The sequence below is a fragment of the Ranitomeya variabilis genome, unplaced genomic scaffold, assembly GCF_051348905.1.
Source record: "Ranitomeya variabilis isolate aRanVar5 unplaced genomic scaffold, aRanVar5.hap1 Scaffold_69, whole genome shotgun sequence".
In the NCBI taxonomy this organism is placed as follows: domain Eukaryota; kingdom Metazoa; phylum Chordata; class Amphibia; order Anura; family Dendrobatidae; genus Ranitomeya; species Ranitomeya variabilis.
Window position 1 is genome coordinate 1 of NW_027508196.1, and position 21,075 is coordinate 21,075.

Here is a 21,075-nt window from a genome sequence, read left to right on the forward strand (position 1 = left end):
TTCCCTGCGGCAATCTTTTGCTACGTCTCCACAGTGGGTGTCGGTTGTAGACCTTGGTGCGGCCCAAGTGGCAAATCATTTCTGATCATCTCTTCTCGGCCAAATGGCTCAAGATCAAGCGTAGTGTCTGTTCTTATTAGTTTAATATCTGATACGTCCCCTATTTGGGGACCATATATTAAATGGATTTTTGGAACAGGGAGCTGGAAATGGAGCTTGCTTTGTCGCACGGAACCATCACGGGGGTGGAGGGTGTGGTTATGCAGATTCAAAACGCGTTTCGCACAGCTTGAACACATGCACACCGCAGAACTGTCATCGACAGATCATCCAGAGTTTTTGGAAATGTCTTCCCTGCGGCAATCTTTTGCTACGTCTCCACAGTGGGTGTCGGTTGTAGGCCTTGGTGCGGCCCAAGTGGCAAACCATTTCTGATCATCTCTTCTCGGCCAAATGGCTCAAGATCAAGTGTAGTGTCTGTTCTTATTAGTTTAATATCTGATACGTCCCCTATTTGGGGACCATATATTAAATGGATTTTTGGAACAGGGAGCTGGAAATGGAGCTTGCTTTGTCGCACGGAACCTTCACGGGGATGGAGGGTGTGGTTATGCAGATTCAAAACGCGTTGCGCACAGCTTGAACACATGCACACCGCAGAACTGTCATCGATAGAGCATCCAGAGTTTCTGGAAATGTCTTCCCTGCGGCAATCTTTTGCTACGTCTCCACAGTGGATGTCGGTTGTAGGCCTTGGTGCGGCCCAAGTGGCAAACCATTTCTGATCATCTCTTCTCGGCCAAATGGCTCAAGATCAAGCGTAGTGTCTGTTCTTATTAGTTTAATATCTGATACGTCCCCTATTTGGGGACCATATATTAAATGGATTTTTGGAACAGGGAGCTGGAAATGGAGCTTGCTTTGTCACACGGAACCTTCACGGGGATGGAGGGTGTGGTTATGCAGATTCAAAACGCGTTGCGCACAGCTTGAACACATGCACACCGCAGAACTGTCATCGACAGAGCATCCAGAGTTTCTGGAAATGTCTTCCCTGCGGCAATCTTTTGCTACGTCTCCACAGTGGGTGTCGGTTGTAGGCCTTGGTGCGGCCCAAGTGGCAAACCATTTCTGATCATCTCTTCTCGGCCAAATGGCTCAAGATCAAGCGTAGTGTCTGTTCTTATTAGTTTAATATCTGATACGTCCCCTATTTGGGGACCATATATTAAATGGATTTTTGGAACAGGGAGCTGGAAATGGAGCTTGCTTTGTCACACGGAACCTTCACGGGGGTGGAGGGTGTGGTTATGCAGATTCAAAACGCGTTGCGCACAGCTTGAACACATGCACACCGCAGAACTGTCATCGACAGAGCATCCAGAGTTTCTGGAAATGTCTTCCCTGCGGCAATCTTTTGCTACGTCTCCACAGTGGGTGTCGGTTGTAGGCCTTGGTGCGGCCCAAGTGGCAAATCATTTCTGATCATCTCTTCTCGGCCAAATGGCTCAAGATCAAGCGTAGTGTCTGTTCTTATTAGTTTAATATCTGATACGTCCCCTATTTGGGGACCATATATTAAATGGATTTTTGGAACAGGGAGCTGGAAATGGAGCTTGCTTTGTCGCACGGAACCATCACGGGGGTGGAGGGTGTGGTTATGCAGATTCAAAACGCGTTGCGCACAGCTTGAACACATGCACACCGCAGAACTGTCATCGACAGATCATCCAGAGTTTCTGGAAATGTCTTCCCTGCGGCAATCTTTTGCTACGTCTCCACAGTGGGTGTCGGTTGTAGGCCTTGGTGCGGCCCAAGTGGCAAACCATTTCTGATCAACTCTTCTCGGCCAAATGGCTCAAGATCAAGTGTAGTGTCTGTCCTTATTAGTTTAATATCTGATACGTCCCCTATTTGGGGACCATATATTAAATGGATTTTTGGAACAGGGAGCTGGAAATGGAGCTTGCTTTGTCGCACGGAACCTTCACGGGGATGGAGGGTGTGGTTATGCAGATTCAAAACGCGTTGCGCAGAGCTTGAACACATGCACACCGCAGAACTGTCATCGACAGAGCATCCAGAGTTTCTGGAAATGTCTTCCCTGCGGCAATCTTTTGCTACGTCTCCACAGTGGGTGTCGGTTGTAGGCCTTGGTGCGGCCCAAGTGGCAAACCATTTCTGATCATCTCTTCTCGGCCAAATGGCTCAAGATCAAGCGTAGTGTCTGTTCTTATTAGTTTAATATCTGATACGTCCCCTATTTGGGGACCATATATTAAATGGATTTTTGGAACAGGGAGCTGGAAATGGAGCTTGCTTTGTCACACGGAACCTTCACGGGGATGGAGGGTGTGGTTATGCAGATTCAAAACGCGTTGCGCACAGCTTGAACACATGCACACCGCAGAACTGTCATCGACAGAGCATCCAGAGTTTCTGGAAATGTCTTCCCTGCGGCAATCTTTTGCTACGTCTCCACAGTGGTTGTCGGTTGTAGGCCTTGGTGCGGCCCAAGTGTCAAACCATTTCTGATCATCTCTTCTCGGCCAAATGGCTCAAGATCAAGCGTAGTGTCTGTTCTTATTAGTTTAATATCTGTTACGTCCCCTATTTGGGGACCATATATTAAATGGATTTTTGGAACAGGGAGCTGGAAATGGAGCTTGCTTTGTCACACGGAACCTTCACGGGGATGGAGGGTGTGGTTATGCAGATTCAAAACGCGTTGCGCACAGCTTGAACACATGCACACCGCAGAACTGTCATCGACAGAGCATCCAGAGTTTCTGGAAATGTCTTCCCTGCGGCAATCTTTTGCTACGTCTTAACAGTGGGTGTCGGTTGTAGGCCTTGGTGCGGCCCAAGTGGCAAACCATTTCTGATCATCTCTTCTCGGCCAAATGGATCAAGATCAAGCGTAGTGTCTGTTATTAGTTTAATATCTGATACGTCCCGTATTTGGGGACCATATATTACATGGATTTTTGGAACAGGGAGCTGGAAATGGAGCTTGCTTTGTCGCACGGAACCATCACGGGGGTGGAGGGTGTGGTTATGCAGATTCAAAACGCGTTTCGCACAGCTTGAACACATGCACACCGCAGAACTGTCATCGACAGATCATCCAGAGTTTTTGGAAATGTCTTCCCTGCGGCAATCTTTTGCTACGTCTCCACAGTGGGTGTCGGTTGTAGGCCTTGGTGCGGCCCAAGTGGCAAACCATTTCTGATCATCTCTTCTCGGCCAAATGGCTCAAGATCAAGTGTAGTGTCTGTTCTTATTAGTTTAATATCTGATACGTCCCCTATTTGGGGACCATATATTAAATGGATTTTTGGAACAGGGAGCTGGAAATGGAGCTTGCTTTGTCGCACGGAACCTTCACGGGGATGGAGGGTGTGGTTATGCAGATTCAAAACGCGTTGCGCACAGCTTGAACACATGCACACCGCAGAACTGTCATCGATAGAGCATCCAGAGTTTCTGGAAATGTCTTCCCTGCGGCAATCTTTTGCTACGTCTCCACAGTGGATGTCGGTTGTAGGCCTTGGTGCGGCCCAAGTGGCAAACCATTTCTGATCATCTCTTCTCGGCCAAATGGCTCAAGATCAAGCGTAGTGTCTGTTCTTATTAGTTTAATATCTGATACGTCCCCTATTTGGGGACCATATATTAAATGGATTTTTGGAACAGGGAGCTGGAAATGGAGCTTGCTTTGTCACACGGAACCTTCACGGGGATGGAGGGTGTGGTTATGCAGATTCAAAACGCGTTGCGCACAGCTTGAACACATGCACACCGCAGAACTGTCATCGACAGAGCATCCAGAGTTTCTGGAAATGTCTTCCCTGCGGCAATCTTTTGCTACGTCTCCACAGTGGGTGTCGGTTGTAGGCCTTGGTGCGGCCCAAGTGGCAAACCATTTCTGATCATCTCTTCTCGGCCAAATGGCTCAAGATCAAGCGTAGTGTCTGTTCTTATTAGTTTAATATCTGATACGTCCCCTATTTGGGGACCATATATTAAATGGATTTTTGGAACAGGGAGCTGGAAATGGAGCTTGCTTTGTCACACGGAACCTTCACGGGGGTGGAGGGTGTGGTTATGCAGATTCAAAACGCGTTGCGCACAGCTTGAACACATGCACACCGCAGAACTGTCATCGACAGAGCATCCAGAGTTTCTGGAAATGTCTTCCCTGCGGCAATCTTTTGCTACGTCTCCACAGTGGGTGTCGGTTGTAGGCCTTGGTGCGGCCCAAGTGGCAAATCATTTCTGATCATCTCTTCTCGGCCAAATGGCTCAAGATCAAGCGTAGTGTCTGTTCTTATTAGTTTAATATCTGATACGTCCCCTATTTGGGGACCATATATTAAATGGATTTTTGGAACAGGGAGCTGGAAATGGAGCTTGCTTTGTCGCACGGAACCATCACGGGGGTGGAGGGTGTGGTTATGCAGATTCAAAACGCGTTGCGCACAGCTTGAACACATGCACACCGCAGAACTGTCATCGACAGATCATCCAGAGTTTCTGGAAATGTCTTCCCTGCGGCAATCTTTTGCTACGTCTCCACAGTGGGTGTCGGTTGTAGGCCTTGGTGCGGCCCAAGTGGCAAACCATTTCTGATCAACTCTTCTCGGCCAAATGGCTCAAGATCAAGTGTAGTGTCTGTCCTTATTAGTTTAATATCTGATACGTCCCCTATTTGGGGACCATATATTAAATGGATTTTTGGAACAGGGAGCTGGAAATGGAGCTTGCTTTGTCGCACGGAACCTTCACGGGGATGGAGGGTGTGGTTATGCAGATTCAAAACGCGTTGCGCAGAGCTTGAACACATGCACACCGCAGAACTGTCATCGACAGAGCATCCAGAGTTTCTGGAAATGTCTTCCCTGCGGCAATCTTTTGCTACGTCTCCACAGTGGGTGTCGGTTGTAGGCCTTGGTGCGGCCCAAGTGGCAAACCATTTCTGATCATCTCTTCTCGGCCAAATGGCTCAAGATCAAGCGTAGTGTCTGTTCTTATTAGTTTAATATCTGATACGTCCCCTATTTGGGGACCATATATTAAATGGATTTTTGGAACAGGGAGCTGGAAATGGAGCTTGCTTTGTCACACGGAACCTTCACGGGGATGGAGGGTGTGGTTATGCAGATTCAAAACGCGTTGCGCACAGCTTGAACACATGCACACCGCAGAACTGTCATCGACAGAGCATCCAGAGTTTCTGGAAATGTCTTCCCTGCGGCAATCTTTTGCTACGTCTCCACAGTGGTTGTCGGTTGTAGGCCTTGGTGCGGCCCAAGTGTCAAACCATTTCTGATCATCTCTTCTCGGCCAAATGGCTCAAGATCAAGCGTAGTGTCTGTTCTTATTAGTTTAATATCTGTTACGTCCCCTATTTGGGGACCATATATTAAATGGATTTTTGGAACAGGGAGCTGGAAATGGAGCTTGCTTTGTCACACGGAACCTTCACGGGGATGGAGGGTGTGGTTATGCAGATTCAAAACGCGTTGCGCACAGCTTGAACACATGCACACCGCAGAACTGTCATCGACAGAGCATCCAGAGTTTCTGGAAATGTCTTCCCTGCGGCAATCTTTTGCTACGTCTTAACAGTGGGTGTCGGTTGTAGGCCTTGGTGCGGCCCAAGTGGCAAACCATTTCTGATCATCTCTTCTCGGCCAAATGGATCAAGATCAAGCGTAGTGTCTGTTATTAGTTTAATATCTGATACGTCCCGTATTTGGGGACCATATATTACATGGATTTTTGGAACAGGGAGCTGGAAATGGAGCTTGCTTTGTCACACGGAACCTTCACGGGGATGGAGGGTGTGGTTATGCAGATTCAAAACGCGTTGCGCACAGCTTGAACACATGCACACCGCAGAACTGTCATCGACAGAGCATCCAGAGTTTCTGGAAATGTCTTCCCTGCGGCAATCTTTTGCTACGTCTCCACAGTGGGTGTCGGTTGTAGGCCTTGGTGCGGCCCAAGTGGCAAACCATTTCTGATCATCTCTTCTCGGCCAAATGGCTCAAGATCAAGCGTAGTGTCTGTTCTTATTAGTTTAATATCTGATACGTCCCCTATTTGGGGACCATATATTAAATGGATTTTTGGAACAGGGAGCTGGAAATGGAGCTTGCTTTGTCACACGGAACCTTCACGGGGATGGAGGGTGTGGTTATGCAGATTCAAAACGCGTTGCGCACAGCTTGAACACATGCACACCGCAGAACTGTCATCGACAGAGCATCCAGAGTTTCTGGAAATGTCTTCCCTGCGGCAATCTTTTGCTACGTCTCCACAGTGGGTGTCGGTTGTAGACCTTGGTGCGGCCCAAGTGGCAAATCATTTCTGATCATCTCTTCTCGGCCAAATGGCTCAAGATCAAGCGTAGTGTCTGTTCTTATTAGTTTAATATCTGATACGTCCCCTATTTGGGGACCATATATTAAATGGATTTTTGGAACAGGGAGCTGGAAATGGAGCTTGCTTTGTCGCACGGAACCATCACGGGGGTGGAGGGTGTGGTTATGCAGATTCAAAACGCGTTTCGCACAGCTTGAACACATGCACACCGCAGAACTGTCATCGACAGATCATCCAGAGTTTTTGGAAATGTCTTCCCTGCGGCAATCTTTTGCTACGTCTCCACAGTGGGTGTCGGTTGTAGGCCTTGGTGCGGCCCAAGTGGCAAACCATTTCTGATCATCTCTTCTCGGCCAAATGGCTCAAGATCAAGTGTAGTGTCTGTTCTTATTAGTTTAATATCTGATACGTCCCCTATTTGGGGACCATATATTAAATGGATTTTTGGAACAGGGAGCTGGAAATGGAGCTTGCTTTGTCGCACGGAACCTTCACGGGGATGGAGGGTGTGGTTATGCAGATTCAAAACGCGTTGCGCACAGCTTGAACACATGCACACCGCAGAACTGTCATCGATAGAGCATCCAGAGTTTCTGGAAATGTCTTCCCTGCGGCAATCTTTTGCTACGTCTCACAGTGGATGTCGGTTGTAGGCCTTGGTGCGGCCCAAGTGGCAAACCATTTCTGATCATCTCTTCTCGGCCAAATGGCTCAAGATCAAGCGTAGTGTCTGTTCTTATTAGTTTAATATCTGATACGTCCCCTATTTGGGGACCATATATTAAATGGATTTTTGGAACAGGGAGCTGGAAATGGAGCTTGCTTTGTCACACGGAACCTTCACGGGGATGGAGGGTGTGGTTATGCAGATTCAAAACGCGTTGCGCACAGCTTGAACACATGCACACCGCAGAACTGTCATCGACAGAGCATCCAGAGTTTCTGGAAATGTCTTCCCTGCGGCAATCTTTTGCTACGTCTCCACAGTGGGTGTCGGTTGTAGGCCTTGGTGCGGCCCAAGTGGCAAACCATTTCTGATCATCTCTTCTCGGCCAAATGGCTCAAGATCAAGCGTAGTGTCTGTTCTTATTAGTTTAATATCTGATACGTCCCCTATTTGGGGACCATATATTAAATGGATTTTTGGAACAGGGAGCTGGAAATGGAGCTTGCTTTGTCACACGGAACCTTCATGGGGATGGAGGGTGTGGTTATGCAGATTCAAAACGCGTTGCGCACAGCTTGAACACATGCACACCGCAGAACTGTCATCGACAGAGCATCCAGAGTTTCTGGAAATGTCTTCCCTGCGGCAATCTTTTGCTACGTCTCCACAGTGGGTGTCGGTTGTAGGCCTTGGTGCGGCCCAAGTGGCAAACCATTTCTGATCAACTCTTCTCGGCCAAATGGCTCAAGATCAAGTGTAGTGTCTGTCCTTATTAGTTTAATATCTGATACGTCCCCTATTTGGGGACCATATATTAAATGGATTTTTGGAACAGGGAGCTGGAAATGGAGCTTGCTTTGTCGCACGGAACCTTCACGGGGATGGAGGGTGTGGTTATGCAGATTCAAAACGCGTTGCGCAGAGCTTGAACACATGCACACCGCAGAACTGTCATCGACAGAGCATCCAGAGTTTCTGGAAATGTCTTCCCTGCGGCAATCTTTTGCTACGTCTCCACAGTGGGTGTCGGTTGTAGGCCTTGGTGCGGCCCAAGTGGCAAACCATTTCTGATCATCTCTTCTCGGCCAAATGGCTCAAGATCAAGCGTAGTGTCTGTTCTTATTAGTTTAATATCTGATACGTCCCCTATTTGGGGACCATATATTAAATGGATTTTTGGAACAGGGAGCTGGAAATGGAGCTTGCTTTGTCACACGGAACCTTCACGGGGATGGAGGGTGTGGTTATGCAGATTCAAAACGCGTTGCGCACAGCTTGAACACATGCACACCGCAGAACTGTCATCGACAGAGCATCCAGAGTTTCTGGAAATGTCTTCCCTGCGGCAATCTTTTGCTACGTCTCCACAGTGGGTGTCGGTTGTAGGCCTTGGTGCGGCCCAAGTGTCAAACCATTTCTGATCATCTCTTCTCGGCCAAATGGCTCAAGATCAAGCGTAGTGTCTGTTCTTATTAGTTTAATATCTGTTACGTCCCCTATTTGGGGACCATATATTAAATGGATTTTTGGAACAGGGAGCTGGAAATGGAGCTTGCTTTGTCACACGGAACCTTCACGGGGATGGAGGGTGTGGTTATGCAGATTCAAAACGCGTTGCGCACAGCTTGAACACATGCACACCGCAGAACTGTCATCAACAGAGCATCCAGAGTTTCTGGAAATGTCTTCCCTGCGGCAATCTTTTGCTACGTCTTAACAGTGGGTGTCGGTTGTAGGCCTTGGTGCGGCCCAAGTGGCAAACCATTTCTGATCATCTCTTCTCGGCCAAATGGATCAAGATCAAGCGTAGTGTCTGTTCTTATTAGTTTAATATCTGATACGTCCCCTATTTGGGGACCATATATTAAATGGATTTTTGGAACAGGGAGCTGGAAATGGAGCTTGCTTTGTCACACGGAACCTTCACGGGGATGGAGGGTGTGGTTATGCAGATTCAAAACGCGTTGCGCACAGCTTGAACACATGCACACCGCAGAACTGTCATCGACAGAGCATCCAGAGTTTCTGGAAATGTCTTCCCTGCGGCAATCTTTTGCTACGTCTCCACAGTGGGTGTCGGTTGTAGGCCTTGGTGCGGCCCAAGTGGCAAACCATTTCTGATCATCTCTTCTCGGCCAAATGGCTCAAGATCAAGCGTAGTGTCTGTTCTTATTAGTTTAATATCTGATACGTCCCCTATTTGGGGACCATATATTAAATGGATTTTTGGAACAGGGAGCTGGAAATGGAGCTTGCTTTGTCGCACGGAACCTTCACGGGGGTGGAGGGTGTGGTTATGCAGATTCAAAATGCGTTTCGCACAGCTTGAACACATGCACACCGCAGAACTGTCATCGACAGATCATCCAGAGTTTCTGGAAATGTCTTCCCTGCGGCAATCTTTTGCTACGTCTCCACAGTGGGTGTCGGTTGTAGGCCTTGGTGCGGCCCAAGTGGCAAACCATTTCTGATCATCTCTTCTCGGCCAAATGGCTCAAGATCAAGCGTAGTGTCTGTTCTTATTAGTTTAATATCTGATACGTCCCCTATTTGGGGACCATATATTAAATGGATTTTTGGAACAGGGAGCTGGAAATGGAGCTTGCTTTGTCACACGGAACCTTCACGGGGATGGAGGGTGTGGTTATGCAGATTCAAAACGCGTTGCGCACAGCTTGAACACATGCACACCGCAGAACTGTCATCAACAGAGCATCCAGAGTTTCTGGAAATGTCTTCCCTGCGGCAATCTTTTGCTACGTCTCCACAGTGGGTGTCGGTTGTAGGCCTTGGTGCGGCCCAAGTGGCAAACCATTTCTGATCAACTCTTCTCGGCCAAATGGCTCAAGATCAAGTGTAGTGTCTGTTCTTATTAGTTTAATATCTGATACGTCCCCTATTTGGGGACCATATATTAAATGGATTTTTGGAACAGGGAGCTGGAAATGGAGCTTGCTTTGTCGCACGGAACCTTCACGGGGATGGAGGGTGTGGTTATGCAGATTCAAAACGCGTTGCGCACAGCTTGAACACATGCACACCGCAGAACTGTCATCGATAGAGCATCCAGAGTTTCTGGAAATGTCTTCCCTGCGGCGATCTTTTGCTACGTCTCCACAGTGGATGTCGGTTGTAGGCCTTGGTGCGGCCCAAGTGGCAAACCATTTCTGATCATCTCTTCTCGGCCAAATGGCTCAAGATCAAGCGTAGTGTCTGTTCTTATTAGTTTAATATCTGATGCGTCCCCTATTTGGGGACCGTATATTAAATGGATTTTTGGAACAGGGAGCTGGAAATGGAGCTTGCTTTGTCACACGGAACCTTCACGGGGATGGAGGGTGTGGTTAGGCAGATTCAAAATGCGTTGCGCACAGCTTGAACACATGCACACCGCAGAACTGTCGTCGACAGAGCATCCAGAGTTTCTGGAAATGTCTTCCCTGCGGCGATCTTTTGCTACATCTCCACAGTGGATGTCGGTTGTAGGCCTTGGTGCGGCCCAAGTGGCAAACCATTTCTGATCATCTCTTCTCGGCCAAATGGCTCAAGATCAAGCGTAGTGTCTGTTCTTATTAGTTTAATATCTGATACGTCCCCTATTTGGGGACCATATATTAAATGGATTTTTGGAACAGGGAGCTGGAAATGGAGCTTGATCTGTCACACGGAACCTTCACGGGGATGGAGGGTGTGGTTATGCAGATTCAAAACGCGTTGCGCACAGCTTGAACACATGCACACCGCAGAACTGTCGTCGACAGAGCATCCAGAGTTTCTGGAAATGTATTCCCTGCGGCAATCTTTTGCTACGTCTCCACAGTGGGTGTCGGTTGTAGGCCTTGGTGCGGCCCAAGTGGCAAACCATTTCTGATCATCTCTTCTCGGCCAAATGGCTCAAGATCAAGCGTAGTGCCTGTTCTTATTAATTTAATATCTGATACGTCCCCTATTTGGGGACCATATATTAAATGGATTTTTGGAACAGGGAGCTGGAAATGGAGCTTGCTTTGTCACACGGAACCTTCATGGGGATGGAGGGTGTGGTTATGCAGATTCAAAACGCGTTGCGCACAGCTTGAACACATGCACACCGCAGAACTGTCATCGATAGAGCATCCAGAGTTTCTGGAAATGTCTTCCCTGCGGCAATCTTTTGCTACATCTCCACAGTGGGTGTCGGTTGTAGGTCTTGGTGCGGCCCAAGTGGCAAACCATTTCTGATCATCTCTTCTCGGCCTAATGGCTCAAGATCAAGCGTAGTGCCTGTTCTTATTAGTTTAATATCTGATACATCCCCTATTTGGGGACCATATATTAAATGGATTTTTGGAACAGGGAGCTGGAAATGGAGCTTGCTTTGTCACACGGAACCTTCATGGGGATGGAGGGTGTGGTTATGCAGATTCAAAACGCGTTGCGCACAGCTTGAACACATGCACACCGCAGAACTGTCATCGATAGAGCATCCAGAGTTTCTGGAAATGTCTTCCCTGCGGCAATCTTTTGCTACATCTCCACAGTGGGTGTCGGTTGTAGGTCTTGGTGCGGCCCAAGTGGCAAACCATTTCTGATCATCTCTTCTCGGCCAAATGGCTCAAGATCAAGCGTAGTGCCTGTTCTTATTAGTTTAATATCTGATACGTCCCCTATTTGGGGACCATATATTAAATGGATTTTTGGAACAGGGAGCTGGAAATGGAGCTTGCTTTGTCACACGGAACCTTCATGGGGATGGAGGGTGTGGTTATGCAGATTCAAAACGCGTTGCGCACAGCTTGAACACATGCACACCGCAGAACTGTCATCGACAGAGCATCCAGAGTTTCTGGAAATGTCTTCCCTGCGGCAATCTTTTGCTACGTCTCCACAGTGGGTGTCGGTTGTAGGCCTTGGTGCGGCCCGTGGCAAACCATTTCTGATCATCTCTTCTCGGCCAAATGGCTCAAGATCAAGCGTAGTGTCTGTTCTTATTAGTTTAATATCTGATTGGTCCCCTATTTGGGGACCATATATTAAATGGATTTTTGGAACAGGGAGCTGGAAATGGAGCTTGCTTTGTCACACTTAACCTTCACAGGGATGGAGGGTGTGGTTATGCAGATTCAAAACGCGTTGCGCACAGCTTGAACACATGCACACCGCAGAACTGTCATCGATAGAGCATCCAGAGTTTCTGGAAATGTCTTCCCTGCGGCGATCTTTTGCTACATCTCCACAGTGGATGTCGGTTGTAGGCCTTGGTGCGGCCCAAGTGGCAAACCATTTCTGATCATCTCTTCTCGGCCAAATGGCTCAAGATCAAGCGTAGTGTCTGTTCTTATTAGTTTAATATCTGATACGTCCCCTATTTGGGGACCATATATTAAATGGATTTTTGGAACAGGGAGCTGGAAATGGAGCTTGATCTGTCACACGGAACCTTCACGGGGATGGAGGGTGTGGTTATGCAGATTCAAAACGCGTTGCGCACAGCTTGAACACATGCACACCGCAGAACTGTCGTCGACAGAGCATCCAGAGTTTCTGGAAATGTCTTCCCTGCGGCAATCTTTTGCTACGTCTCCACAGTGGGTGTCGGTTGTAGGCCTTGGTGCGGCCCAAGTGGCAAACCATTTCTGATCATCTCTTCTCGGCCAAATGGCTCAAGATCAAGCGTAGTGCCTGTTCTTATTAATTTAATATCTGATACGTCCCCTATTTGGGGACCATATATTAAATGGATTTTTGGAACAGGGAGCTGGAAATGGAGCTTGCTTTGTCACACGGAACCTTCACGGGGATGGAGGGTGTGGTTATGCAGATTCAAAACGCGTTGCGCACAGCTTGAACACATGCACACCGCAGAACTGTCATCGACAGAGCATCCAGAGTTTCTGGAAATGTCTTCCCTGCGGCAATCTTTTGCTACGTCTCCACAGTGGGTGTCGGTTGTAGGCCTTGGTGCGGCCCAAGTGGCAAATCATTTCTGATCATCTCTTCTCGGCCAAATGGCTCAAGATCAAGCGTAGTGTCTGTTCTTATTAGTTTAATATCTGATACGTCCCCTATTTGGGGACCATATATTAAATGGATTTTTGGAACAGGGAGCTGGAAATGGAGCTTGCTTTGTCGCACGGAACCATCACGGGGGTGGAGGGTGTGGTTATGCAGATTCAAAACGCGTTTCGCACAGCTTGAACACATGCACACCGCAGAACTGTCATCGATAGAGCATCCAGAGTTTCTGGAAATGTCTTCCCTGCGGCAATCTTTTGCTACGTCTCACAGTGGATGTCGGTTGTAGGCCTTGGTGCGGCCCAAGTGGCAAACCATTTCTGATCATCTCTTCTCGGCCAAATGGCTCAAGATCAAGCGTAGTGTCTGTTCTTATTAGTTTAATATCTGATACGTCCCCTATTTGGGGACCATATATTAAATGGATTTTTGGAACAGGGAGCTGGAAATGGAGCTTGCTTTGTCACACGGAACCTTCACGGGGATGGAGGGTGTGGTTATGCAGATTCAAAACGCGTTGCGCACAGCTTGAACACATGCACACCGCAGAACTGTCATCGACAGAGCATCCAGAGTTTCTGGAAATGTCTTCCCTGCGGCAATCTTTTGCTACGTCTCCACAGTGGGTGTCGGTTGTAGGCCTTGGTGCGGCCCAAGTGGCAAATCATTTCTGATCATCTCTTCTCGGCCAAATGGCTCAAGATCAAGCGTAGTGTCTGTTCTTATTAGTTTAATATCTGATACGTCCCCTATTTGGGGACCATATATTAAATGGATTTTTGGAACAGGGAGCTGGAAATGGAGCTTGCTTTGTCGCACGGAACCATCACGGGGGTGGAGGGTGTGGTTATGCAGATTCAAAACGCGTTTCACACAGCTTGAACACATGCACACCGCAGAACTGTCATCGACAGATCATCCAGAGTTTCTGGAAATGTCTTCCCTGCGGCAATCTTTTGCTACGTCTCCACAGTGGGTGTCGGTTGTAGGCCTTGGTGCGGCCCAAGTGGCAAACCATTTCTGATCATCTCTTCTTGGCCAAATGGCTCAAGATCAAGCGTAGTGTCTGTTCTTATTAGTTTAATATCTGATACGTCCCCTATTTGGGGACCATATATTAAATGGATTTTTGGAACAGGGAGCTGGAAATGGAGCTTGCTTTGTCACACGGAACCTTCACGGGGATTGAGGGTGTGGTTATGCAGATTCAAAACGCGTTGCGCACAGCTTGAACACATGCACACCGCAGAACTGTCATCGACAGAGCATCCAGAGTTTCTGGAAATGTCTTCCCTGCGGCAATCTTTTGCTACGTCTCCACAGTGGGTGTCGGTTGTAGGCCTTGGTGCGGCCCAAGTGGCAAACCATTTCTGATCAACTCTTCTCGGCCAAATGGCTCAAGATCAAGTGTAGTGTCTGTCCTTATTAGTTTAATATCTGATACGTCCCCTATTTGGGGACCATATATTAAATGGATTTTTGGAACAGGGAGCTGGAAATGGAGCTTGCTTTGTCGCACGGAACCTTCACGGGGATGGAGGGTGTGGTTATGCAGATTCAAAACGCGTTGCGCAGAGCTTGAACACATGCACACCGCAGAACTGTCATCGACAGAGCATCCAGAGTTTCTGGAAATGTCTTCCCTGCGGCAATCTTTTGCTACGTCTCCACAGTGGGTGTCGGTTGTAGGCCTTGGTGCGGCCCAAGTGGCAAACCATTTCTGATCATCTCTTCTCGGCCAAATGGCTCAAGATCAAGCGTAGTGTCTGTTCTTATTAGTTTAATATCTGATACGTCCCCTATTTGGGGACCATATATTAAATGGATTTTTGGAACAGGGAGCTGGAAATGGAGCTTGCTTTGTCACACGGAACCTTCACGGGGATGGAGGGTGTGGTTATGCAGATTCAAAACGCGTTGCGCACAGCTTGAACACATGCACACCGCAGAACTGTCATCGACAGAGCATCCAGAGTTTCTGGAAATGTCTTCCCTGCGGCAATCTTTTGCTACGTCTCCACAGTGGGTGTCGGTTGTAGGCCTTGGTGCGGCCCAAGTGGCAAACCATTTCTGATCATCTCTTCTCGGCCAAATGGCTCAAGATCAAGCGTAGTGTCTGTTCTTATTAGTTTAATATCTGTTACGTCCCCTATTTGGGGACCATATATTAAATGGATTTTTGGAACAGGGAGCTGGAAATGGAGCTTGCTTTGTCACACGGAACCTTCACGGGGATGGAGGGTGTGGTTATGCAGATTCAAAACGCGTTGCGCACAGCTTGAACACATGCACACCGCAGAACTGTCATCAACAGAGCATCCAGAGTTTCTGGAAATGTCTTCCCTGCGGCAATCTTTTGCTACGTCTTAACAGTGGGTGTCGGTTGTAGGCCTTGGTGCGGCCCAAGTGGCAAACCATTTCTGATCATCTCTTCTCGGCCAAATGGATCAAGATCAAGCGTAGTGTCTGTTCTTATTAGTTTAATATCTGATACGTCCCCTATTTGGGGACCATGTATTAAATGGATTTTTGGAACAGGGAGCTGGAAATGGAGCTTGCTTTGTCACACGGAACCTTCACGGGGATGGAGGGTGTGGTTATGCAGATTCAAAACGCGTTGCGCACAGCTTGAACACATGCACACCGCAGAACTGTCATCGACAGAGCATCCAGAGTTTCTGGAAATGTCTTCCCTGCGGCAATCTTTTGCTACGTCTCCACAGTGGGTGTCGGTTGTAGGCCTTGGTGCGGCCCAAGTGGCAAACCATTTCTGATCATCTCTTCTCGGCCAAATGGCTCAAGATCAAGCGTAGTGTCTGTTCTTATTAGTTTAATATCTGATACGTCCCCTATTTGGGGACCATATATTAAATGGATTTTTGGAACAGGGAGCTGGAAATGGAGCTTGCTTTGTCGCACGGAACCTTCACGGGGGTGGAGGGTGTGGTTATGCAGATTCAAAATGCGTTTCGCACAGCTTGAACACATGCACACCGCAGAACTGTCATCGACAGATCATCCAGAGTTTCTGGAAATGTCTTCCCTGCGGCAATCTTTTGCTACGTCTCCACAGTGGGTGTCGGTTGTAGGCCTTGGTGCGGCCCAAGTGGCAAACCATTTCTGATCATCTCTTCTCGGCCAAATGGCTCAAGATCAAGCGTAGTGTCTGTTCTTATTAGTTTAATATCTGATACGTCCCCTATTTGGGGACCATATATTAAATGGATTTTTGGAACAGGGAGCTGGAAATGGAGCTTGCTTTGTCACACGGAACCTTCACGGGGATGGAGGGTGTGGTTATGCAGATTCAAAACGCGTTGCGCACAGCTTGAACACATGCACACCGCAGAACTGTCATCAACAGAGCATCCAGAGTTTCTGGAAATGTCTTCCCTGCGGCAATCTTTTGCTACGTCTCCACAGTGGGTGTCGGTTGTAGGCCTTGGTGCGGCCCAAGTGGCAAACCATTTCTGATCAACTCTTCTCGGCCAAATGGCTCAAGATCAAGTGTAGTGCCTGTTCTTATTAGTTTAATATCTGATACGTCCCCTATTTGGGGACCATATATTAAATGGATTTTTGGAACAGGGAGCTGGAAATGGAGCTTGCTTTGTCGCACGGAACCTTCACGGGGATGGAGGGTGTGGTTATGCAGATTCAAAACGCGTTGCGCACAGCTTGAACACATGCACACCGCAGAACTGTCATCGATAGAGCATCCAGAGTTTCTGGAAATGTCTTCCCTGCGGCGATCTTTTGCTACGTCTCCACAGTGGATGTCGGTTGTAGGCCTTGGTGCGGCCCAAGTGGCAAACCATTTCTGATCATCTCTTCTCGGCCAAATGGCTCAAGATCAAGCGTAGTGTCTGTTCTTATTAGTTTAATATCTGATACGTCCCCTATTTGGGGACCATATATTAAATGGATTTTTGGAACAGGGAGCTGGAAATGGAGCTTGATCTGTCACACGGAACCTTCACGGGGATGGAGGGTGTGGTTATGCAGATTCAAAACGCGTTGCGCACAGCTTGAACACATGCACACCGCAGAACTGTCGTCGACAGAGCATCCAGAGTTTCTGGAAATGTCTTCCCTGCGGCAATCTTTTGCTACGTCTCCACAGTGGGTGTCGGTTGTAGGCCTTGGTGCGGCCCAAGTGGCAAACCATTTCTGATCATCTCTTCTCGGCCAAATGGCTCAAGATCAAGCGTAGTGCCTGTTCTTATTAATTTAATATCTGATACGTCCCCTATTTGGGGACCATATATTAAATGGATTTTTGGAACAGGGAGCTGGAAATGGAGCTTGCTTTGTCACACGGAACCTTCACGGGGATGGAGGGTGTGGTTATGCAGATTCAAAACGCGTTGCGCACAGCTTGAACACATGCACACCGCAGAACTGTCATCGACAGAGCATCCAGAGTTTCTGGAAATGTCTTCCCTGCGGCAATCTTTTGCTACGTCTCCACAGTGGGTGTCGGTTGTAGGCCTTGGTGCGGCCCAAGTGGCAAATCATTTCTGATCATCTCTTCTCGGCCAAATGGCTCAAGATCAAGCGTAGTGTCTGTTCTTATTAGTTTAATATCTGATACGTCCCCTATTTGGGGACCATATATTAAATGGATTTTTGGAACAGGGAGCTGGAAATGGAGCTTGCTTTGTCGCACGGAACCATCACGGGGGTGGAGGGTGTGGTTATGCAGATTCAAAACGCGTTTCGCACAGCTTGAACACATGCACACCGCAGAACTGTCATCGACAGATCATCCAGAGTTTCTGGAAATGTCTTCCCTGCGGCAATCTTTTGCTACGTCTCCACAGTGGGTTTCGGTTGTAGGCCTTGGTGCGGCCCAAGTGGCAAACCATTTCTGATCATCTCTTCTCGGCCAAATGGCTCAAGATCAAGTGTAGTGTCTGTTCTTATTAGTTTAATATCTGATACGTCCCCTATTTGGGGACCATATATTAAATGGATTTTTGGAACAGGGAGCTGGAAATGGAGCTTGCTTTGTCGCACGGAACCTTCACGGGGATGGAGGGTGTGGTTATGCAGATTCAAAACGCGTTGCGCACAGCTTGAACACATGCTCACCGCAGAACTGTCATCGATAGAGCATCCAGAGTTTCTGGAAATGTCTTCCCTGCGGCAATCTTTTGCTACGTCTCACAGTGGATGTCGGTTGTAGGCCTTGGTGCGGCCCAAGTGGCAAACCATTTCTGATCATCTCTTCTCGGCCAAATGGCTCAAGATCAAGCGTAGTGTCTGTTCTTATTAGTTTAATATCTGATACGTCCCCTATTTGGGGACCATATATTAAATGGATTTTTGGAACAGGGAGCTGGAAATGGAGCTTGCTTTGTCACACGGAACCTTCACGGGGATGGAGGGTGTGGTTATGCAGATTCAAAACGCGTTGCGCACAGCTTGAACACATGCACACCGCAGAACTGTCATCGACAGAGCATCCAGAGTTTCTGGAAATGTCTTCCCTGCGGCAATCTTTTGCTACGTCTCCACAGTGGGTGTCGGTTGTAGGCCTTGGTGCGGCCCAAGTGGCAAACCATTTCTGATCATCTCTTCTCGGCCAAATGGCTCAAGATCAAGCGTAGTGTCTGTTCTTATTAGTTTAATATCTGTTACGTCCCCTATTTGGGGACCATATATTAAATGGATTTTTGGAACAGGGAGCTGGAAATGGAGCTTGCTTTGTCACACGGAACCTTCACGGGGATGGAGGGTGTGGTTATGCAGATTCAAAACGCGTTGCGCACAGCTTGAACACATGCACACCGCAGAACTGTCATCAACAGAGCATCCAGAGTTTCTGGAAATGTCTTCCCTGCGGCAATCTTTTGCTACGTCTTAACAGTGGGTGTCGGTTGTAGGCCTTGGTGCGGCCCAAGTGGCAAACCATTTCTGATCATCTCTTCTCGGCCAAATGGATCAAGATCAAGCGTAGTGTCTGTTCTTATTAGTTTAATATCTGATACGTCCCCTATTTGGGGACCATGTATTAAATGGATTTTTGGAACAGGGAGCTGGAAATGGAGCTTGCTTTGTCACACGGAACCTTCACGGGGATGGAGGGTGTGGTTATGCAGATTCAAAACGCGTTGCGCACAGCTTGAACACATGCACACCGCAGAACTGTCATCGACAGAGCATCCAGAGTTTCTGAAAATGTCTTCCCTGCGGCAATCTTTTGCTACGTCTCCACAGTGGGTGTCGGTTGTAGGCCTTGGTGCGGCCCAAGTGGCAAACCATTTCTGATCATCTCTTCTCGGCCAAATGGCTCAAGATCAAGCGTAGTGTCTGTTCTTATTAGTTTAATATCTGATACGTCCCCTATTTGGGGACCATATATTAAATGGATTTTTGGAACAGGGAGCTGGAAATGGAGCTTGCTTTGTCGCACGGAACCTTCACGGGGGTGGAGGGTGTGGTTATGCAGATTCAAAATGCGTTTCGCACAGCTTGAACACATGCACACCGCAGAACTGTCATCGACAGATCATCCAGAGTTTCTGGAAATGTCTTCCCTGCGGCAATCTTTTGCTACGTCTCCACAGTGGGTGTCGGTTGTAGGCCTTGGTGCGGCCCAAGTGGCAAACCATTTCTGATCATCTCTTCTCGGCCAAATGGCTCAAGATCAAGCGTAGTGTCTGTTCTTATTAGTTTAATATCTGATACGTCCCCTATTTGGGGACCATATATTAAATGGATTTTTGGAACAGGGAGCTGGAAATGGAGCTTGATCTGTCACACGGAACCTTCACGGGGATGGAGGGTGTGGTTATGCAGATTCAAAACGCGTTGCGCACAGCTTGAACACATGCACACCGCAGAACTGTCGTCGACAGAGCATCCAGAGTTTCTGGAAATGTCTTCCCTGCGGCAATCTTTTGCTACGTCTCCACAGTGGGTGTCGGTTGTAGGCCTTGGTGCGGCCCAAGTGGCAAACCATTTCTGATCATCTCTTCTCGGCCAAATGGCTCAAGATCAAGCGTAGTGCCTGTTCTTATTAATTTAATATCTGATACGTCCCCTATTTGGGGACCATATATTAAATGGATTTTTGGAACAGGGAGCTGGAAATGGAGCTTGCTTTGTCACACGGAACCTTCACGGGGATGGAGGGTGTGGTTATGCAGATTCAAAACGCGTTGCGCACAGCTTGAACACATGCACACCGCAGAACTGTCATCGACAGAGCATCCAGAGTTTCTGGAAATGTCTTCCCTGCGGCAATCTTTTGCTACGTCTCCACAGTGGGTGTCGGTTGTAGGCCTTGGTGCGGCCCAAGTGGCAAATCATTTCTGATCATCTCTTCTCGGCCAAATGGCTCAAGATCAAGCGTAGTGTCTGTTCTTATTAGTTTAATATCTGATACGTCCCCTATTTGGGGACCATATATTAAATGGATTTTTGGAACAGGGAGCTGGAAATGGAGCTTGCTTTGTCGCACGGAACCATCACGGGGGTGGAGGGTGTGGTTATGCAGATTCAAAACGCGTTTCGCACAGCTTGAACACATGCACACCGCAGAACTGTCATCGACAGATCATCCAGAGTTTCTGGAAATGTCTTCCCTGCGGCAATCTTTTGCTACGTCTCCACAGTGGGTGTCGGTTGTAGGCCTTGGTGCGGCCCAAGTGGCAAACCATTTCTGATCATCTCTTCTCGGCCAAATGGCTCAAGATCAAGTGTAGTGTCTGTTCTTATTAGTTTAATATCTGATACGTCCCCTATTTGGGGACCATATATTAAATGGATTTTTGGAACAGGGAGCTGGAAATGGAGCTTGCTTTGTCGCACGGAACCTTCACGGGGATGGAGGGTGTGGTTATGCAGATTCAAAACGCGTTGCGCACAGCTTGAACACATGCACACCGCAGAACTGTCATCGATAGAGCATCCAGAGTTTCTGGAAATGTCTTCCCTGCGGCAATCTTTTGCTACGTCTCACAGTGGATGTCGGTTGTAGGCCTTGGTGCGGCCCAAGTGGCAAACCATTTCTGATC

General features: G+C 48.1%; 60 pseudogenes; all 60 read left to right on the top strand.

Annotated features, from left to right (window-relative positions):
• Positions 1-87: 87 nt before the first annotated feature.
• On the top strand, positions 88-299 carry LOC143792512 (U2 spliceosomal RNA; annotated as a pseudogene).
• A 138-nt stretch (positions 300-437) lies between these two features.
• LOC143791312 (U2 spliceosomal RNA) lies at positions 438-611 on the top strand (annotated as a pseudogene).
• A 176-nt stretch (positions 612-787) lies between these two features.
• On the top strand, positions 788-961 carry LOC143792241 (U2 spliceosomal RNA; annotated as a pseudogene).
• A 176-nt stretch (positions 962-1,137) lies between these two features.
• Positions 1,138-1,311, top strand: LOC143792148 (U2 spliceosomal RNA; annotated as a pseudogene).
• Positions 1,312-1,487: 176 nt separating this feature from the next.
• On the top strand, positions 1,488-1,662 carry LOC143791280 (U2 spliceosomal RNA; annotated as a pseudogene).
• Positions 1,663-1,837: 175 nt separating this feature from the next.
• LOC143791373 (U2 spliceosomal RNA) lies at positions 1,838-2,011 on the top strand (annotated as a pseudogene).
• A 176-nt stretch (positions 2,012-2,187) lies between these two features.
• On the top strand, positions 2,188-2,361 carry LOC143792242 (U2 spliceosomal RNA; annotated as a pseudogene).
• Positions 2,362-2,537: 176 nt separating this feature from the next.
• Positions 2,538-2,711, top strand: LOC143791728 (U2 spliceosomal RNA; annotated as a pseudogene).
• A 176-nt stretch (positions 2,712-2,887) lies between these two features.
• LOC143792096 (U2 spliceosomal RNA) lies at positions 2,888-3,096 on the top strand (annotated as a pseudogene).
• Positions 3,097-3,234: 138 nt separating this feature from the next.
• LOC143791428 (U2 spliceosomal RNA) lies at positions 3,235-3,408 on the top strand (annotated as a pseudogene).
• Positions 3,409-3,584: 176 nt separating this feature from the next.
• Positions 3,585-3,758, top strand: LOC143792244 (U2 spliceosomal RNA; annotated as a pseudogene).
• Positions 3,759-3,934: 176 nt separating this feature from the next.
• Positions 3,935-4,108, top strand: LOC143792149 (U2 spliceosomal RNA; annotated as a pseudogene).
• A 176-nt stretch (positions 4,109-4,284) lies between these two features.
• Positions 4,285-4,459, top strand: LOC143791281 (U2 spliceosomal RNA; annotated as a pseudogene).
• A 175-nt stretch (positions 4,460-4,634) lies between these two features.
• On the top strand, positions 4,635-4,808 carry LOC143791374 (U2 spliceosomal RNA; annotated as a pseudogene).
• A 176-nt stretch (positions 4,809-4,984) lies between these two features.
• On the top strand, positions 4,985-5,158 carry LOC143792245 (U2 spliceosomal RNA; annotated as a pseudogene).
• A 176-nt stretch (positions 5,159-5,334) lies between these two features.
• On the top strand, positions 5,335-5,508 carry LOC143791729 (U2 spliceosomal RNA; annotated as a pseudogene).
• A 176-nt stretch (positions 5,509-5,684) lies between these two features.
• Positions 5,685-5,855, top strand: LOC143792079 (U2 spliceosomal RNA; annotated as a pseudogene).
• A 176-nt stretch (positions 5,856-6,031) lies between these two features.
• Positions 6,032-6,205, top strand: LOC143792246 (U2 spliceosomal RNA; annotated as a pseudogene).
• A 176-nt stretch (positions 6,206-6,381) lies between these two features.
• Positions 6,382-6,593, top strand: LOC143792514 (U2 spliceosomal RNA; annotated as a pseudogene).
• A 138-nt stretch (positions 6,594-6,731) lies between these two features.
• Positions 6,732-6,905, top strand: LOC143791544 (U2 spliceosomal RNA; annotated as a pseudogene).
• A 175-nt stretch (positions 6,906-7,080) lies between these two features.
• LOC143792247 (U2 spliceosomal RNA) lies at positions 7,081-7,254 on the top strand (annotated as a pseudogene).
• A 176-nt stretch (positions 7,255-7,430) lies between these two features.
• LOC143792218 (U2 spliceosomal RNA) lies at positions 7,431-7,604 on the top strand (annotated as a pseudogene).
• A 176-nt stretch (positions 7,605-7,780) lies between these two features.
• LOC143791376 (U2 spliceosomal RNA) lies at positions 7,781-7,954 on the top strand (annotated as a pseudogene).
• Positions 7,955-8,130: 176 nt separating this feature from the next.
• Positions 8,131-8,304, top strand: LOC143792248 (U2 spliceosomal RNA; annotated as a pseudogene).
• Positions 8,305-8,480: 176 nt separating this feature from the next.
• LOC143791730 (U2 spliceosomal RNA) lies at positions 8,481-8,654 on the top strand (annotated as a pseudogene).
• A 176-nt stretch (positions 8,655-8,830) lies between these two features.
• Positions 8,831-9,004, top strand: LOC143791871 (U2 spliceosomal RNA; annotated as a pseudogene).
• A 176-nt stretch (positions 9,005-9,180) lies between these two features.
• LOC143791709 (U2 spliceosomal RNA) lies at positions 9,181-9,354 on the top strand (annotated as a pseudogene).
• Positions 9,355-9,530: 176 nt separating this feature from the next.
• On the top strand, positions 9,531-9,704 carry LOC143792250 (U2 spliceosomal RNA; annotated as a pseudogene).
• A 176-nt stretch (positions 9,705-9,880) lies between these two features.
• Positions 9,881-10,054, top strand: LOC143791538 (U2 spliceosomal RNA; annotated as a pseudogene).
• A 176-nt stretch (positions 10,055-10,230) lies between these two features.
• LOC143791723 (U2 spliceosomal RNA) lies at positions 10,231-10,404 on the top strand (annotated as a pseudogene).
• Positions 10,405-10,580: 176 nt separating this feature from the next.
• On the top strand, positions 10,581-10,732 carry LOC143791621 (U2 spliceosomal RNA; annotated as a pseudogene).
• Positions 10,733-10,930: 198 nt separating this feature from the next.
• On the top strand, positions 10,931-11,104 carry LOC143791883 (U2 spliceosomal RNA; annotated as a pseudogene).
• Positions 11,105-11,280: 176 nt separating this feature from the next.
• Positions 11,281-11,454, top strand: LOC143791602 (U2 spliceosomal RNA; annotated as a pseudogene).
• A 176-nt stretch (positions 11,455-11,630) lies between these two features.
• LOC143791464 (U2 spliceosomal RNA) lies at positions 11,631-11,804 on the top strand (annotated as a pseudogene).
• Positions 11,805-11,978: 174 nt separating this feature from the next.
• Positions 11,979-12,152, top strand: LOC143791499 (U2 spliceosomal RNA; annotated as a pseudogene).
• Positions 12,153-12,328: 176 nt separating this feature from the next.
• Positions 12,329-12,480, top strand: LOC143791622 (U2 spliceosomal RNA; annotated as a pseudogene).
• A 198-nt stretch (positions 12,481-12,678) lies between these two features.
• LOC143791938 (U2 spliceosomal RNA) lies at positions 12,679-12,852 on the top strand (annotated as a pseudogene).
• Positions 12,853-13,028: 176 nt separating this feature from the next.
• LOC143792515 (U2 spliceosomal RNA) lies at positions 13,029-13,240 on the top strand (annotated as a pseudogene).
• A 137-nt stretch (positions 13,241-13,377) lies between these two features.
• Positions 13,378-13,551, top strand: LOC143792251 (U2 spliceosomal RNA; annotated as a pseudogene).
• A 176-nt stretch (positions 13,552-13,727) lies between these two features.
• LOC143792167 (U2 spliceosomal RNA) lies at positions 13,728-13,939 on the top strand (annotated as a pseudogene).
• A 138-nt stretch (positions 13,940-14,077) lies between these two features.
• LOC143792235 (U2 spliceosomal RNA) lies at positions 14,078-14,251 on the top strand (annotated as a pseudogene).
• Positions 14,252-14,427: 176 nt separating this feature from the next.
• On the top strand, positions 14,428-14,601 carry LOC143791377 (U2 spliceosomal RNA; annotated as a pseudogene).
• A 176-nt stretch (positions 14,602-14,777) lies between these two features.
• Positions 14,778-14,951, top strand: LOC143792252 (U2 spliceosomal RNA; annotated as a pseudogene).
• A 176-nt stretch (positions 14,952-15,127) lies between these two features.
• On the top strand, positions 15,128-15,301 carry LOC143791731 (U2 spliceosomal RNA; annotated as a pseudogene).
• Positions 15,302-15,477: 176 nt separating this feature from the next.
• Positions 15,478-15,651, top strand: LOC143791994 (U2 spliceosomal RNA; annotated as a pseudogene).
• Positions 15,652-15,827: 176 nt separating this feature from the next.
• LOC143791721 (U2 spliceosomal RNA) lies at positions 15,828-16,001 on the top strand (annotated as a pseudogene).
• Positions 16,002-16,177: 176 nt separating this feature from the next.
• LOC143792253 (U2 spliceosomal RNA) lies at positions 16,178-16,351 on the top strand (annotated as a pseudogene).
• Positions 16,352-16,527: 176 nt separating this feature from the next.
• LOC143791294 (U2 spliceosomal RNA) lies at positions 16,528-16,701 on the top strand (annotated as a pseudogene).
• A 176-nt stretch (positions 16,702-16,877) lies between these two features.
• Positions 16,878-17,029, top strand: LOC143791623 (U2 spliceosomal RNA; annotated as a pseudogene).
• Positions 17,030-17,227: 198 nt separating this feature from the next.
• Positions 17,228-17,401, top strand: LOC143791939 (U2 spliceosomal RNA; annotated as a pseudogene).
• Positions 17,402-17,577: 176 nt separating this feature from the next.
• On the top strand, positions 17,578-17,789 carry LOC143792516 (U2 spliceosomal RNA; annotated as a pseudogene).
• Positions 17,790-17,927: 138 nt separating this feature from the next.
• On the top strand, positions 17,928-18,101 carry LOC143791657 (U2 spliceosomal RNA; annotated as a pseudogene).
• Positions 18,102-18,276: 175 nt separating this feature from the next.
• LOC143792254 (U2 spliceosomal RNA) lies at positions 18,277-18,450 on the top strand (annotated as a pseudogene).
• A 176-nt stretch (positions 18,451-18,626) lies between these two features.
• LOC143791732 (U2 spliceosomal RNA) lies at positions 18,627-18,800 on the top strand (annotated as a pseudogene).
• Positions 18,801-18,976: 176 nt separating this feature from the next.
• LOC143791995 (U2 spliceosomal RNA) lies at positions 18,977-19,150 on the top strand (annotated as a pseudogene).
• A 176-nt stretch (positions 19,151-19,326) lies between these two features.
• Positions 19,327-19,500, top strand: LOC143791733 (U2 spliceosomal RNA; annotated as a pseudogene).
• A 176-nt stretch (positions 19,501-19,676) lies between these two features.
• LOC143791624 (U2 spliceosomal RNA) lies at positions 19,677-19,828 on the top strand (annotated as a pseudogene).
• Positions 19,829-20,026: 198 nt separating this feature from the next.
• On the top strand, positions 20,027-20,200 carry LOC143791940 (U2 spliceosomal RNA; annotated as a pseudogene).
• Positions 20,201-20,376: 176 nt separating this feature from the next.
• LOC143792517 (U2 spliceosomal RNA) lies at positions 20,377-20,588 on the top strand (annotated as a pseudogene).
• A 138-nt stretch (positions 20,589-20,726) lies between these two features.
• Positions 20,727-20,900, top strand: LOC143791775 (U2 spliceosomal RNA; annotated as a pseudogene).
• The last annotated feature ends 175 nt before the right edge of the window (positions 20,901-21,075 follow it).